At 60.9% G+C, this 14271-nt stretch overlaps 1 protein-coding gene across 4 annotated transcripts in view; it reads right to left on the reverse strand.

Moving 5' to 3' along the window:
* Positions 1-14271, reverse strand: part of INPP5A (inositol polyphosphate-5-phosphatase A) — a 173752-nt gene that overhangs the window by 60785 nt on the left and 98696 nt on the right. The gene's annotated exons all lie outside the window — the stretch shown is intronic.

Here is a 14271-nt window from a genome sequence, read left to right on the forward strand (position 1 = left end):
TGCAGTCCAGCCACTGCTGTGTCCACCGGAGAGCAGACACAGAGTGGGAACCCTGACCTCTGGCAGCAGGACGGCCTCGGGGGCGCCCTCGCCCCACGGCTACGGGGACCCAGAAGCCAGAGTTCTTGCGACGGGGCTTTAAGGGGTGCAGGGTGTGGACCAGGTCCAGGGCCGTGTGGCTCTCATATTAACTGTGGCCCAAAGCTCCCGGTCCCACCCGTCCGGCTTCGCTGGGTCCTCGAGGGCCTGCAACACTGGGAACCCTACGAAGCCAGTCCCCAGCCTCCACCGACGTGGCTAACGGCTGACGTGACCAACAGCCACACCGGGAGCTGAGCTCTGACAGCCGCAGGCCGCTCTGCAGACACGCTGAGCTGGGACACGGGACAGGGCCGCAGGCAGACCGCTCCCCGCGCCGGACAGGAAGCCATGCGTCCGCAGACGTGGAGCAAAGGCGAAGCGGGTTTGCCGAGGGTCCCGCAGAAAGAGCCGCCGCCCACCCGCTGCAAGCCAGACTCTCCCTGGAAACACCTCTGCCTCTTATTTGCAAACAAATCAGACATTCACTAACGGATGGTTCCCGTGCTGACGTCTGCAGCCCAGGTACAGGTTGGCCTCGGCCTCCGCGTCTGGCTGGCTTTCCCAGGAAATGGAGCAGGAAGGGCACAGAAACACAGTTTTCTTCTCCAGATACAAGGAAAGAGGAAACCACACCAGCACGTCTCACACACGACCCCAAAGCGGTAAAGGTGTCCCGACGGCATCGCGGGGACAGGACGGCCAGGTCTGAGCTCCCAGGGCGCCCGCAGAAGGGAGCGTCCCTCCTCAAAGTCCCAGCGAACTCCCACGGTCGTCTGCCAGGCAGGGCTCCCAGAGAAGCCAGCTGCTGTGTTCTAGGGCGGAGCGGGCATGCCGGGGGCCACGCGCAGCCGGGGCTGGGGAACCCTGCCCATCGGGGAGGCCAACTGCCTTTAAATGCAACACAGCTCCTCCCGGAAGGCACCGTATTGCCTTGTGTCTATGGATAAAGCGTTTTCAACGCATTATTTTTTTAAAAATAAAATAAATGGATCTATGAAGAGGACGAAACGTCCTAAGACACTGTTGACACCTAATCCTCAAGTCTGTGACAACACACTCAACGTGAGCTGTCCTACGTAGAATCGATGGGCGTGAACGACTCACGGCTGGAAAGGCCCCGTGGTCTGGAGACGCGTGAGACCCTGGCACGTCAGCCACTCTGTCCCGGGGAGCAGACTGCGCCCCGTGGACACAGGGCCCCCACGCGAGGTGCGGCCCTGCACGGGCGCACGTGGGGTGGGGTCAGGGCGGCATCTGTGAAAACACCTCCGCCCCCTGAGGGCACAGTTCAGGACCCGAGAGGCTGTGCCGTGAACACGTCCTGGCTTTGGGTCCCCCGTAACACAGGGGACACGCCAGGACGTCCCGAACCTCAGGACGCTGCGTGCTGAGCACCAGCCGTCGGAGCCAGCCCCAGGCCTCACAGCTGGCCTACACCCCGGGGGAGCTGTGCACACACCCCCCCCGCAGGGCTCGCTCTCAGAGGCAGGGCCCTCAGGACACACGCGGGGCCGGCGGGCAGCGCTGCCGGAAACACCAGCAGACCCAGCCGCCGAACGCCGAGCGTGTGAAGACAAACGAACGCGGTCCAGTCCTACAGTGGAACAGTACACAGCGAGGAAAACGTGCAAACGACACGAAACCACAGAGGGGCTTCGCGATGCTGAGAGAGAGGGACGTTCCTGAAGCTGCCCAGGCCTGGCGCCAAGATAAGAGAAACACAACGGAAAGAAGCGTTTAGACAGATGAAGGACGGACGTGAGCCACACAGAACTCACAGCAGGGGTCCTGGGGGGACGGGGACACGGAGGTGCACACGGGGTGTCACTGCCCTAGAGGAGCCTCGGGTTGGGTGCGGACTTCCGAGGTGTCCAGTGCGCTGGACACTCCTGACGCCACTGTCCCCCGCGAGGCGGCCGCCATCCTGAGTGTCGATGACCAAGGTCAAAGGTGCCCCTGGAAGGGCTCAGAGCCTTCACCCACGTTATCCACACCATAGCACCTACTTCCTCCTCAGGAACTGGTTCTATGTTCCACTCACAGTTACACATGCACACACACACACGTACATAACACGTATACATATACACCTATAAGTGAAAGCTTTTATTTTTAAGGTAGTCAAATTAGTCAACATATTCCTTTCGGTTTTTGCCTTTACGTCTTGTGTGTAACCAGTTCCCTAGTCCGATTCCACAACGGGTCTCACCATCCCCAGGTAAAAGGTGTAAGGTGGTTTTTCCCGTTTGGGTTTTCACAGCAACAGGGGCTCATCTGCGGGAACGGCACGAGGTGAAGCCTAGCAGCTCTTCACTCCACGTGGGACTCCGTGCGCGCCGGTCCCCCACGTTTACGTGGCGACTCTCACACACCACGTGGCGTCTCCTTGGGGGTCTGTTCTCCAGGCCCTCAATTCTGCCCCGTTGGGCTATTTCTAATAGCATGTCTCCCTGTTGCAGCTTTATAATAAGTCTTGATATTCAGTAGCATGAGTGAATGCCCATTTTCCTTTCTTCGCGGTCGCTTTTCCTGTGTTTGGCCCTTTGTACTTCCACATAAAACCCCAAAACTGCCAAATGACACCCAAAACCTGCCGCTGGGTTGGGGTTACGAACACAGATTGACGTGGGGACGGCTGGCATCTTTCTGGCACTCGGTCTTCCTGCTCATACACAGTACATCTTTAACCACATCGAGGTCTTTCAAAAACGTCTTTTAATAAGGTGTCACACCTTTCTCTGTAAGGGTCTCGACGGCCTTTAGTCAGATCTGTTCTCAGGCGTCCTAGCTTCTGCTGCTGTTGGAAAAGCACTTCACCACTGTGGGTTTCCAGCGCTCTCGCCAGCACCCAGGCGCCCTGGCTTCCGTGCGTTCACCTGACACGCAGCGCCTGCTCAGCTCACCCTCCGTCTCGGCAGCTACAGACGCCCCGCAGCGGTGTGCGTGTGCAGCGTGTCCCCTCCTCACAGTCTGCGCACCCTTCCTCTCCCTCGTGTTTCTCTGTCCTGTTGAATGCCAGGCGTCCGGGCTCCACTGAACAGAAGAGCCTGGCCTGTCCCTGTGCCGGGGGTGGGGGCGCGGGGGCGTCGGGGATGCCCTGGAGTCAGGGCTTGCCGAGCAGCTGGAAGCAGAGGCTGTATAAGGAAAACAGGGCTGGCGGTGCCCACGCCTTGGGGAGAGGAGCTGGGGGGGTGCCATTCTCCGAGGAAGAGGAGACCCCCCCCCCGGAAGCGGGGACGCCTGCTGGGCACCGGGAGGGGACGCCACCGGGCGGGGGGACCACGCCCGAAGTCCAGGCTCACGTGTGCATGAGCTGTCTGGGAGCGCGCTGAGGGGAGAGCCCCGCGTCGCCCGGTGAGGCCGGGACAGAGAGGGCCTCAGCCGAGAGCGGAGCTGGCCGGCGGAGCGACAGGCGGTCACCGGGCGCTCCTGGTCTCTGGTTGGCTAAAGCCGTGAATTGCTTTAAGAGGTTTTAAGACGTCAGCCAGCCCCGAATCCTTGGCCTCGGCCTGGCTTGCCCACGATGCTGGCTTCTGTCTGCTGTGCCGTGTCCAGCGGTTCTGTCTGTTCCCGGCCTTGTCTCCGTCCTCCCCACCTGGTGAGCTCACTAAGCCAAGTCTTCGCGACGGCCCAGTGGGGACCCTCAGCTCCCCAGATGCACGGGACACCCGTGCCCCTGCAGGACGCACACCACTCTCGGCCTCCCTGGGGTCTGCTCCCCGACTCCATGAGGCAGCAGCCACCAGCTCGCCGCGTGCACCGGCCCCGGAGCACACAGCCCCCACGCGGACGTCCCACAAGAGTCCAGCTCTCAGACTCACGGACGCAGGACGCCATGGCATCGGCCCCTCCTGCTGCCATTGGAAACCTCGCCCTCTCCTCCCGCTGCTTCTCCACCACCGCGTCCCTCCCCAGACGTCCACTCTCTGCGTGGGGTCCGCGACCACAGAACCGCTGTCTCTACGTCCCCCTGCCCACGGCAGGCGGGGCCCTGCTTTCCTCTGCTCCTGCCCCCAGCCTCTCCTCCACCTGCTGTGGGGCCGCCAGAAGTCTGGCCTGTCCTCTGCTCTCCAGTCACGCTCCCTCACGGAGCTGCGGCCACACTGGCCCTCCAGGCCTGGAGACGGCCGAGTTCTGCCATCATCAAGGCATCACCTGCTTTGCCAACCTCTTCTCACAAGAGCCCTGAGGCTGCAGGTTTCCTTGGAAATGCTGCCTCCTCTGAGCAGCTCTCCTGGACTGCAGCCCCCGCACAGCCCCGTCCTTCTGCCGTGCTGCCTACTCTGGCTGTGTGCTTATTGCCTTCCTTACTGGGAGGGGAGGGAGCTCCTGGAGAGTGGTCTGGTCCCCTCTGAGTCCCCAGCACAAGGCCTGGCACGTGGCAGAAATCCACCGGTCAGACGAGAGGGTCGCAGAGGCACACGGCACCCCGAGGAGAGACGGGGGCACGGCTCTGGAGCCAACGCGCAGATTTCAAAGGACGACCTAACCCATGGCCTCACCGCGCCGCCCAGAAGCTGGGCCCGACTGCAACAAATAACGCACTCTCAGCAACAAGGGGAACAACTGCTTCACGGGAGAAAGCCCCAAGACTCCTGGTTTTAAAACAATTTCATAGATTGAGTAATAAATCAAAGTAAAGTTACGATAACATCCATTAGATTACAAACAATAATAAATGAAACAGGCCTTTGCTCCAATCAATGCAGAGCCTCACTGATCTCCTCCCGCATAATAAACTCGCAGACGGGCAGCCTAATCGGATGAGGCCGCCCGCCGGGCCACGCCGGCCACGTCCCCGGGAGGCAGCCTGGGGAAGGGCTGCGCCAGGTGTCACTGCCTCTCGGAGCAGCTCCGTGACCGTCTCAAACGAGAGCTGACTTATTCACAAAGTGCCGACGTCCCACGTCAGCCTCCGGGCTAAACCCGGACTGACGGCCCGGGGCCCCTGCTGACCCGCGCCCCCCGCAGCCCCGCGCCAGGCCGCCCGCCCGCGCCAGAGACGCGCGTCATTGCATTTGGTCTCCGTCCGACGGCGGCATCAGAAGTTAATCAAATTGGTTGTCCACTGTATTCATCTACTTACAAAGTTAATGATATTCTGCTGCTGAATTAAAAAGCATTTCATAAAGCGTGCGCCATGGTGGCTGGCGTGCTGCGCCCCGGGCACGGAACCCTGTCACAGCCGGGCTGTGCTGTCCCCAATTAGGCCACCCGAGGTGGCCCCGCCGTCCTGACAGCCACTCAGCGTCTCCCGGCCCGTGACCATCTCACCAGGTGCGCATGTTCACATTTCCAATCACCGACGTGTCACCAGACGGCCTCCTGGGCGGCCTGTGAGGAGGGCAGGTCACCACGTCCCCAGACGGCAAGGACCCTGGTCCCACGCGTACCTGCGTGAGGCCACGCACTCAGGCAGTGGGAAGTCTGGCCTGAGAGCCCGAGGAGGGCGCGAGGCGTGGGCCGGTGACGGGGGCTTCCGGAAGACGGATCCGCCTCTGAGCAGGGGGCGCTGCGCCCAGGATGTCCTGACAGAACGGACGGAGCCGGGGCTTCTGCCTGGGCAGCTGGACGTGGGCACTGCCGTCCCACGGGGAGGGCTCAGGAGGGACGGGGTCCAGCTTTGGACGAGCCGAGGCCGAAGGGGCCCTGAGACGCCTCAGGGGGACGTCCAGCCCAGAGCCCAGGACAGAGGTCTGGGCCCAGATGTACACGGGGTGGTCGGCGCGTGCTGAGTCCTCCCCACCACGGGTGCTGAGCTCCTGGGAGGGACCGGAGCCAGGGCAAAGGGGACAGGAGGAGGTCCGCGGGGACCCGGGGGGAGGTCACGGGGACAGGGGAGGTCCGTGGGGACATGGGGGAGGTCATGGGGACAGGGGGAGGTCATGGGGACAGGGGAGGTCCGTGGGGACATGGGGAGGTCATGGGGACAGGGGAGGTCAGTGGGGACATGGGGGAGGTCAGTGGGGACATGGGGGAGGTCATGGGGACAGGGGAGGTCAGTGGGGACATGGGGGAGGTCATGGGGACAGGGGGAGGTCATGGGGACAGGGGAGGTCAGTGGGGACATGGGGGAGGTCATGGGGACAGGGGAGGTCAGTGGGGACATGGGGAGGTCATGGGGACAGGGGAGGTCAGTGGGGACATGGGGGAGGTCATGGGGACGGGGGAGGTCAGTGGGGACAGGAGGAGGTCCGCGGGGACCCGGGGGGAGGTCACGGGGACAGGGGAGGTCCGTGGGGACATGGGGGAGGTCATGGGGACAGGGGGAGGTCATGGGGACAGGGGAGGTCAGTGGGGACATGGGGAGGTCATGGGGACAGGGGAGGTCAGTGGGGACATGGGGGAGGTCAGTGGGGACATGGGGGAGGTCATGGGGACAGGGGAGGTCAGTGGGGACATGGGGGAGGTCATGGGGACAGGGGAGGTCAGTGGGGACATGGGGAGGTCATGGGGACAGGGGAGGTCAGTGGGGACATGGGGGAGGTCATGGGGACAGGGGAGGTCAGTGGGGACATGGGGAGGTCATGGGGACAGGGGAGGTCAGTGGGGACATGGGGGAGGTCATGGGGACGGGGGAGGTCAGTGGGGACAGGAGGAGGTCCGCGGGGACCCAGGGGGAGGTCATGGGGACAGGGGAGGTCCGTGGGGACATGGGGAGGTCACAGGGACAGGGGAGGTCAGTGGGGACAGGGGAGGTCATGGGGAGAGGGGAGGTCACGGGGACAGGGGGAGATCATGGGGACAGGGGGAGGTCATGGGGAGAGGGGAGGTGAGTGGGGACATGGGGAGGTCACGGGGACAGGGGAGGTCAGTGGGGACAGGGGAGGTCATGGGGAGAGGGGAGGTCACGGGGACAGGGGGAGATCACGGGGACAGGGGAGGTCAGTGGGGACATGGGGGGTCATGGGGACACAGGGAGGTCACAGGACAGGGGTCGTGGGACCAGGAATGGTCAGAGAAGAGGACAGCACAAGGGCAGGAGGTGTCCTGGAGGTGAGCCTCAGGGGGGCATAGCCACGGGGCCTGACCCGCCGGCGTACTGAGTGCCTGGGGATGGGCACCGCCCCGACCCCACCGCGACGGGGGCAGTGGTGACGTGGAAGAAATTCTGGCACAAGGGACGCTCGCTCTCCTGCAGCTGAGGAGCCTGGGAGGCCGCTGCCCCCTGAGAGCAGGAGCCCGGGGACCAGCAGCAGGGGGCCTCAGACCCCCCAGCACCTAGGAGATGCTCTCAGGCACCCCCGTCCACGACCCGACACCCCCTTCCCCACACAGAATCACTCGCTTTGGTTCCACACAGCATCTCGGACCTTCCTCTGGAAAGGGAAATGCTACTTGACTTTGCCCGATTCAGCAAGTTCCAGGGGCTGACGCCGGGCAGCAGGGGGGAAAGCAAACCCGCCCACAAGACAGAGCTCACGCTGGGGCCGTCCCCCTCCCGGGGGCAGCGAGACGTGCCCAGACTCCAGCGCCTCAGCAGGCGCCCCCAAGCCATCTTTACCTTTACCCCACCTGAGGGTTTTCCTCTCAAGATGAGGGTCCTCCCGTGTGAAGGTTCTTCTCCATGATGAATATGCTGCAAATGGGCGGTTTTCACAACGAGCAGAGAAAAATATCAGGCTTAAAATAACAGCCGGTTTTCATTACAAAATTTGTCGTCATATTTTCCACGTCTAAGTGATCACCAAAGTAAGTCAATAAACTTTTATGCCAATTCAATTATGTAGAGAGTTTGCATCATAATTAAAACAGCTCTGACTTTCATCTTTTGTCTTCTAAAAATCGTTAGCTTTTCAATTACAATTTCATTCCTACAAATGTTCTGCAGAAACAGGCTATGAGCACTGTGGATGTAGGATTAATTAAAGTGAAATGCACTTTAAGAGCCAGCCAACACACGACACATGCTGTTTACAAAACACCTTCTGCCATCGGAGAAGCCTGGGCATATAAAATGCTACTAAAAAGGTTTAATTGATTTTTAAACTTCAATTATATTGGGAAACTGCCATCTACTTCAGTTTCAAATAATTTAACCCAGTCCCCAGCCCACAGAAATGCTAAAGCAGTGGCATCTGCAAAGGGCAGGCTTGCAGGGACCCCAGCCCCTCAAGCCTCACAGCCCTTCTCCCCACGGCAGAGCCCTGGGGACACTGCTGCGGCTGACACCGCTGCCTGCCGATGCTGCTGCTGGTGGGTTTCAACCCCGTGCCTAAACCGCAGGCGATCCTTCCCGTCACACTCAGGCCCCAGCACGGCCGCCCCACGTTCGCTCACCGCTCCTGTTCTTCCTGCCTCTACTTTGCATCTGGGGTCCTTCTCCGCCCGCGAGAAGGATGTCCTTCAGGATTCACTGCCCCTTGGCTGGGTCTGCTGGTGACAAATCCTTTTGGGTTTCATTTGAATAAAAACGTCAATTTCACCTTCCACCCTGAAGGTATTTTGTGGGTATGGGATTCTCCAGTGGCAGCTTCCTTCTGGGACGTGGCCCGGCTGGGAAGGCAGCCGTCAGCGTCACCGCGGCCCCTTCGCAGGGACCCTGTCTTTTCCCCATGGTCCTCTCTGTCCAGGGTTCTGTTTGGTTTCACTGTGATCCACCTGGACACAGGTTTTTTATCCTGTTTGGGGCTCACGGGATTTCTGCATCTGTGTATTTGTTGCTTATGTGTTGGAAACTGTCACTTCTTATCTCTTCAAACATGACTTCTGATGCCCTCAGCGTCCCCTCAGCTCCAGTTCCACGTCTGTCAGACCACACCTCCACGGGCCACTCACCTCCACCCCACCCTCCGTCTCTCCACGATTCCGCTCACCGTCCTCTGCTGGCCCGTCCGCAGCGCGTGCATCCTGCCCTCAGCTCCGCAGTGGCCAGCCTCGTGATGTGGGCAGACACACCGGCAAAGGCTCATTTGTAGGGGTGCCTGGTTCAGCGTGCTCACGGAGGTCCACGAGGGACCACACACAACAGTGTCCTGAACGGAGCACCAGCCACACAGCCTCCTGTTCTTTCCTGGAGTCAGGGCACCGCAAGCTCCAAACACCGTCCTCAGGCCTCAGAGCCCAGCGTTCCCCTGACTGGCCGCTAGGTCAGTCCTGGACCCTGACACCCCCCGCCTCACTCTGGCTCAAGCCCACCTTCCTCTCTGTCTCTGTTCTGGGCGTAAGTGGCACAGGGGCTCAGAACGCAGTTCTGGAGTAGAAGCTCGAGCTCCTATCCTGCACCTGCTCTTCCTGGTTTGGGGATCCCAGTCCCGTTACTGGACCTCCCCTGGTGATGTGGGGAGATGCTCATAGTATCTGCTTCCTAGGGCTGCTCAGAACAACCACTCAGAGGTAGCCCGCAGTCCGGTTAGGTGACGAGAGGCATCCCTATCACCCGGTGCCCTTGCCACATGGGGAGAACAGAGCGTCCTTGCTGACGGCGGGATACAACGGCACAGCCGGCGGGGGGCAATCGGCCAGGAAAGGCCCCCTGCCCTCCACCCTTACAGACACGAGCCTGGCTGCCCACCCGTCTCCACGTCCCCCCCTCGGGGAGTCTGCTGCCCCTCCTGCTGCACCAGGAGTCCTAACTGACCACTGGGCACGCCGAGCAGAAACAAGCAGGAAGGAGGCGGCTCCCACGCGCCACATCTCACATCGCGGGGGCAGCACGACGCCCATCATGTGAAAGAAGGGCCCTCCTTCCTCACCTCTCCTCTGAGGCCAGGTGGCAGCAGCCCGTACGGGAAGAGCCATCCCCTCACCTTGACAGGAATGGGACCTACTGACAAGGTCACGGAGAAACAGTGTTGCCAACCACCCCGCACGTGCACGCCTCCCGGGCCTCGCTGCCCTGGCCACACGCACAGCTACCTTTCCCGTAAAGAGAAGACCCGTGTTTCCCCGGGACGACAACCTAGGGGGAGATGAGGTCAAGAGAGCTTTTTCCACAAAAGAGGGAAACAGCGCCTGTGTGTGCTGATGGGGGTGATCCGGCCCAATGCGGGGGCAGGCCCCTGACGGCACCTGCCAGACGGCCAGGGGTGGCACCGAGCCCCCGAGCCGTGTGCCCGATGCCCCTGCAGGGTCGAGAAGGGACAGACGCGGCCCAGGTGCGCCCTCTCCTCAGTGACCGGGGACCCACGCGTCCTGCCTGCCCACTGGTCCCAGAGCCGAGCTGGCAGAACAACGTGGGGGGAGGGTCTGACACACAGGTAGATGCCGGCGGGCGGGGGGGAGGGGGCAGGGACACGCAGGCCACCGGGGCCCGGGGCAGAAGGCAGGTCTGGAGGGCCGGGGGCGCTGCAAGTCTTCAGCAGGAGGGATTCCCAGGAGGAGGTCTGCGAGCCTGGGATTGGTCGGGGGTGGTCCTGAGGACCCAGGGGCCTAGGGGCCCGGGGGACGCAGGGAGGGCAGGGGCCACTGGGGCAGCGACAGAGGACTGGGGGCTGTGAGGGTGCGCAGGCCAGGCCCTCCTGAACACACGTGACACCAGATGCCCTGGAAGCCACTGAGTCCGTGTGTAAGCTGCAGCCTCGCCCCACGAGGAGGAGCTGGGGCCGCTGCGGGAAACGCGTAACGCGAGCAGGGAGAGCCGGGAGCGCAGCTGCCCGAGGGCCCCCGGCAGAGACCCCTGCGCTGCGAGCCCGTCACCCCCACGCCCGGACGCTCTCAAGGAGCCTCGGGGAGTCTCGTCGTTCATGTTGAGCAGGAGAGCCCTCCCGCGGCCCACCCCGTCGGCGGCCTGGCGCCCCACACTTGACCAGCTGACTGGTGCGTCGATGCCCCTCCAACAGCGCTCGGTGAGCACACGGAGGGCCGGCCGTCCCCCTCCACGCCTGTCAAGGAAGAGGGCCTGACAGCACGGCTGCCGTCCCAGGGGTGTCTTGGGAGCCGTCCTGTCTGGTTTACGAGCCCGGGTCACTGAGGCCCCGTCCTCCTCTGCAGGGATGTGCGGCAGGTCTGAAAGCGCAGGGTTGATAACACGCACGTGTTCTCTCTCTACCGTTTATCTGCACCTTGGGTGGGGCCGCAGGGGCCGAGCCTGTGACCCTCCACACTGCCCACCAGACATTAGTGTTTCTGGGCCTTTCTGTCCCCAGATCCCCAGCTTGGGGGGGGGGGGCGGGTCGTGGCCAGACATTGAGAACAACCCTGGCAGACAGCAGGTGCCCAATAAAAGCGAGCAGTGTTGGTGATGCGCCAGCGCGGAAGGCACCGACCTCAGCCCAACAAGCGCTGCCACTAAGGGCTGAAGACAGAGAGCTGGCCAAAGAACAGGGAGAATGGAAAACAAGCTTTTAAGTCACACTGAGGAGAGGGACAAGCCCCTCTGACACCGCCTGTGCAAATCCACGCTCCGCCTGAGTGAGGGAGCAGCATTTCTCCACTTCTCTGCTCGCGCTCTAATTAAATCTCTAGCCTGCTGCTTAAAATAAAGCCATCACGGACGGTGATCGAGATTTTCATGTTTCCCTGTTGAGCTATAAAATCAGTCACGTTAAGTTTTTATTACGTAACCTCTACAGAGGGAAAGCGTTTGAGGTTAAGATATTCGATGTGCTCTGACGTGAGCCGGGAGGGGTCTGCCAGCGTGCCGGCTGTGGAAAAGGAGACGTTCCGCTTCATTTCCGTGTGCTCTCCACCGGCAGCGCCTGTACGGCCGGGGGTCGCTCTGACTACGAGAGAACTTAAAGGTGAACTGGGAGGAGGCAAAGGGCCAAGATTTCCACAGCAAAAACGCAAGACCTTCAAGTCATCTCGTCTAAAAAGGGACCAGCCGCTCGGAAACCTGGCCCCCACCCCCGTCCCACCGTCGCCGCACAGCCCCGGTCCCGAGCGCACCCGAAAGACTGGGGCACCTGCCGGACGTGACCGAGACATGAGGAAACATAAGAAACACTTACAAAAGTTACACCTGGAACATCTCCACTCAACTTCTGGGCGATGTGCTCAGCCAAAAGGTCACGGCTCGGAATTTGCTGGATAAATAAATGTTGGTGAGGCGGATGGATCGCCGGAGAATTGGCGCATGGCAGTGAATGAATAACCTGCAAATGCCTCCCAAACCCCATTATTTCCACTCTTCCCGCAGCCCGAGATTCATGTCCCCGCATGCCGCCAGTTCATTACCGAGAAGCATCATCCCTCTTCCGCCCTCTCCGGGCAGCGCGCGGCCCCTGGGGGGCCCTTTAATGTTTAATTCCCCATCATCCGCTCCACTGAACAGCTTAATCTCTGCTTGTATGATCAATACTATATCAGTGTAAATTAAAATGACAATTTTAAAGTAATTAAGCCTGTTAATGCTCGATTCAAATGTCATTATTTGCACAAGGGATTGAGGAGAAATTACACCGTGTCCAGGGTGACAGGAAGACGTCTGAGCCGCCCGGATCGGCCTGGAGAAGCCACTGGGGGCTTCAGCAAAGCGGATTAACTTGGCCGCGCCCTGCCAGCCTACCTCTCCAATTTCTAAAGAGGATAACGCAATTTGATAAATTTAATTCCAGCTACAAACTCAATTATTGTGATAATAGATGAAAACTGGGAGGAGATTCTATACAAGGCCCACATTTTAAAAAATACACTTAACTCCGAATGAGATACAACAGTTATGATTCGATTTGTCCTCTCTCTTTTGAAAAGCCTTTAAATAATTTTGATGGTTGGAAGAAGAGCCTACATTTATTAAAACAGCGTAGCTCTGACCCAAACGGGGCCGAGCCCCGCCGACTCGGGTCACAGAGGGACGTCTGCTGCTGAGCCCGTAGCCGCCGTCCTTAGACAACCACAAGCGCAGCGTGCGTTACGGGGCCTCGTAAACGGGTTCAGAAACCTCAGCCTCACCCAAGCTCGGCCGCTCTGGCCCTGGCTCGGAAAGCTGCGTCCAGCCGCGTTTCTCCTCAGTGGCGGCTGGGAGTGGAGCGTTAATAAAAAAAAAAATTAAACACAAAGAAATCACCTTTACCCGCCCGTGACCCGGAGCACTAGGTGCAGGGTGCACGGCAGACCACCTGGCCGGCGCTCCTGCGCAGGTATTTCTCCACCCGAGCCACCTATGGCGGGGGGCGGGGCACACGAGAGGGACGGCGTCCCCTGCACTGGAGGGGCCGCTCCCAGGGGGCACCTGCTGGCCCTGGGCCACACCCACCAGGGCAGCAATGAGACGTGACCACCAAATGTTGCCATCACGATGTAGCGCAGCGTGCAGCGCTCTCCACCGGAAAGACGCGCAAGTGCCGCGCGGCCCAGCCTTCAGGGCTTCTCGGACCACCGCGGACACTGTGCTACCCAACAGGCTGGCCCGAGGGGGCGGGGAGCCGCTGCAGAGGGCCAGGGCCGCTCCGTTCCAGAGTGCCTGCCGGGGTTTTGCAGGTTGTCTGAACGTCACGCTTTCTGCGGAGGAGGGGGGCTGTGGCAGCTGGCACTTCCCCACCACGTCCCACGTGTTGAGTGGATCTTGCCCGCTGCCCTGTCCTCACAGCCCGGCCAGCAGGATCGCAGGGCAGCCACACGATCGTAGAGACATGTCTGTACCTGGTTCTCCTCTTTGGCTTCTAACTACAAGCCCCCCAACTACAGATTATCACGTTCGAAGGGGAAGGAATTAGGCAGGAATTTTTAATGGTGCGTTAAAATTAACCACAGCGTGCACAGGATCATCTGACTTTAAGGTAAACGTGGTGAGGGGCCGTCGGGGAGCTGGCGTGCCTGGAAAACAATCACTCAGCGAGGAAAACCCCAAATCTCAACCCACTTTTCCTTGTAATAGTTAAAAAGTAGGTCCTCTTGTGAAAGGCAAGAGACACAAAATCTAGGGAAAACCACGGGATACGCTGGCTTTCAGGATGGGTATCCGTATGAGTCTCAGAGGTGGTGTCCTGGGCTCTCGGGACTCCAGGTGCCTGCAGGTGGGATGCACCCTGAGGTCACACAGTCTGGAGACGCTGGCCAACGGCCACCACCTTGGAAAGGTCCAGGCAGGGAAGGGCGGCCTCTGATGGCCCAGCACCTGGGCTGCAGGGTCCCACCGACAAGGCCCTGATCCAGCACCAGCCCTGAGAACCAGGCCAGGGCCACGGCAGACCGCGGCCACGGCCGTCCCCCGCCGGGACCCCTGCACCGGATGAGCCCGACGCCCATCCCTGTCCTTCGGGGACAGGCCTGGGACAACCAGGAAGCAGCAGGATCCGGACGGGGCGA

This window comes from Hippopotamus amphibius, chromosome 5, assembly GCF_030028045.1.
Source record: "Hippopotamus amphibius kiboko isolate mHipAmp2 chromosome 5, mHipAmp2.hap2, whole genome shotgun sequence".
Lineage (NCBI taxonomy): Eukaryota > Metazoa > Chordata > Mammalia > Artiodactyla > Hippopotamidae > Hippopotamus > Hippopotamus amphibius.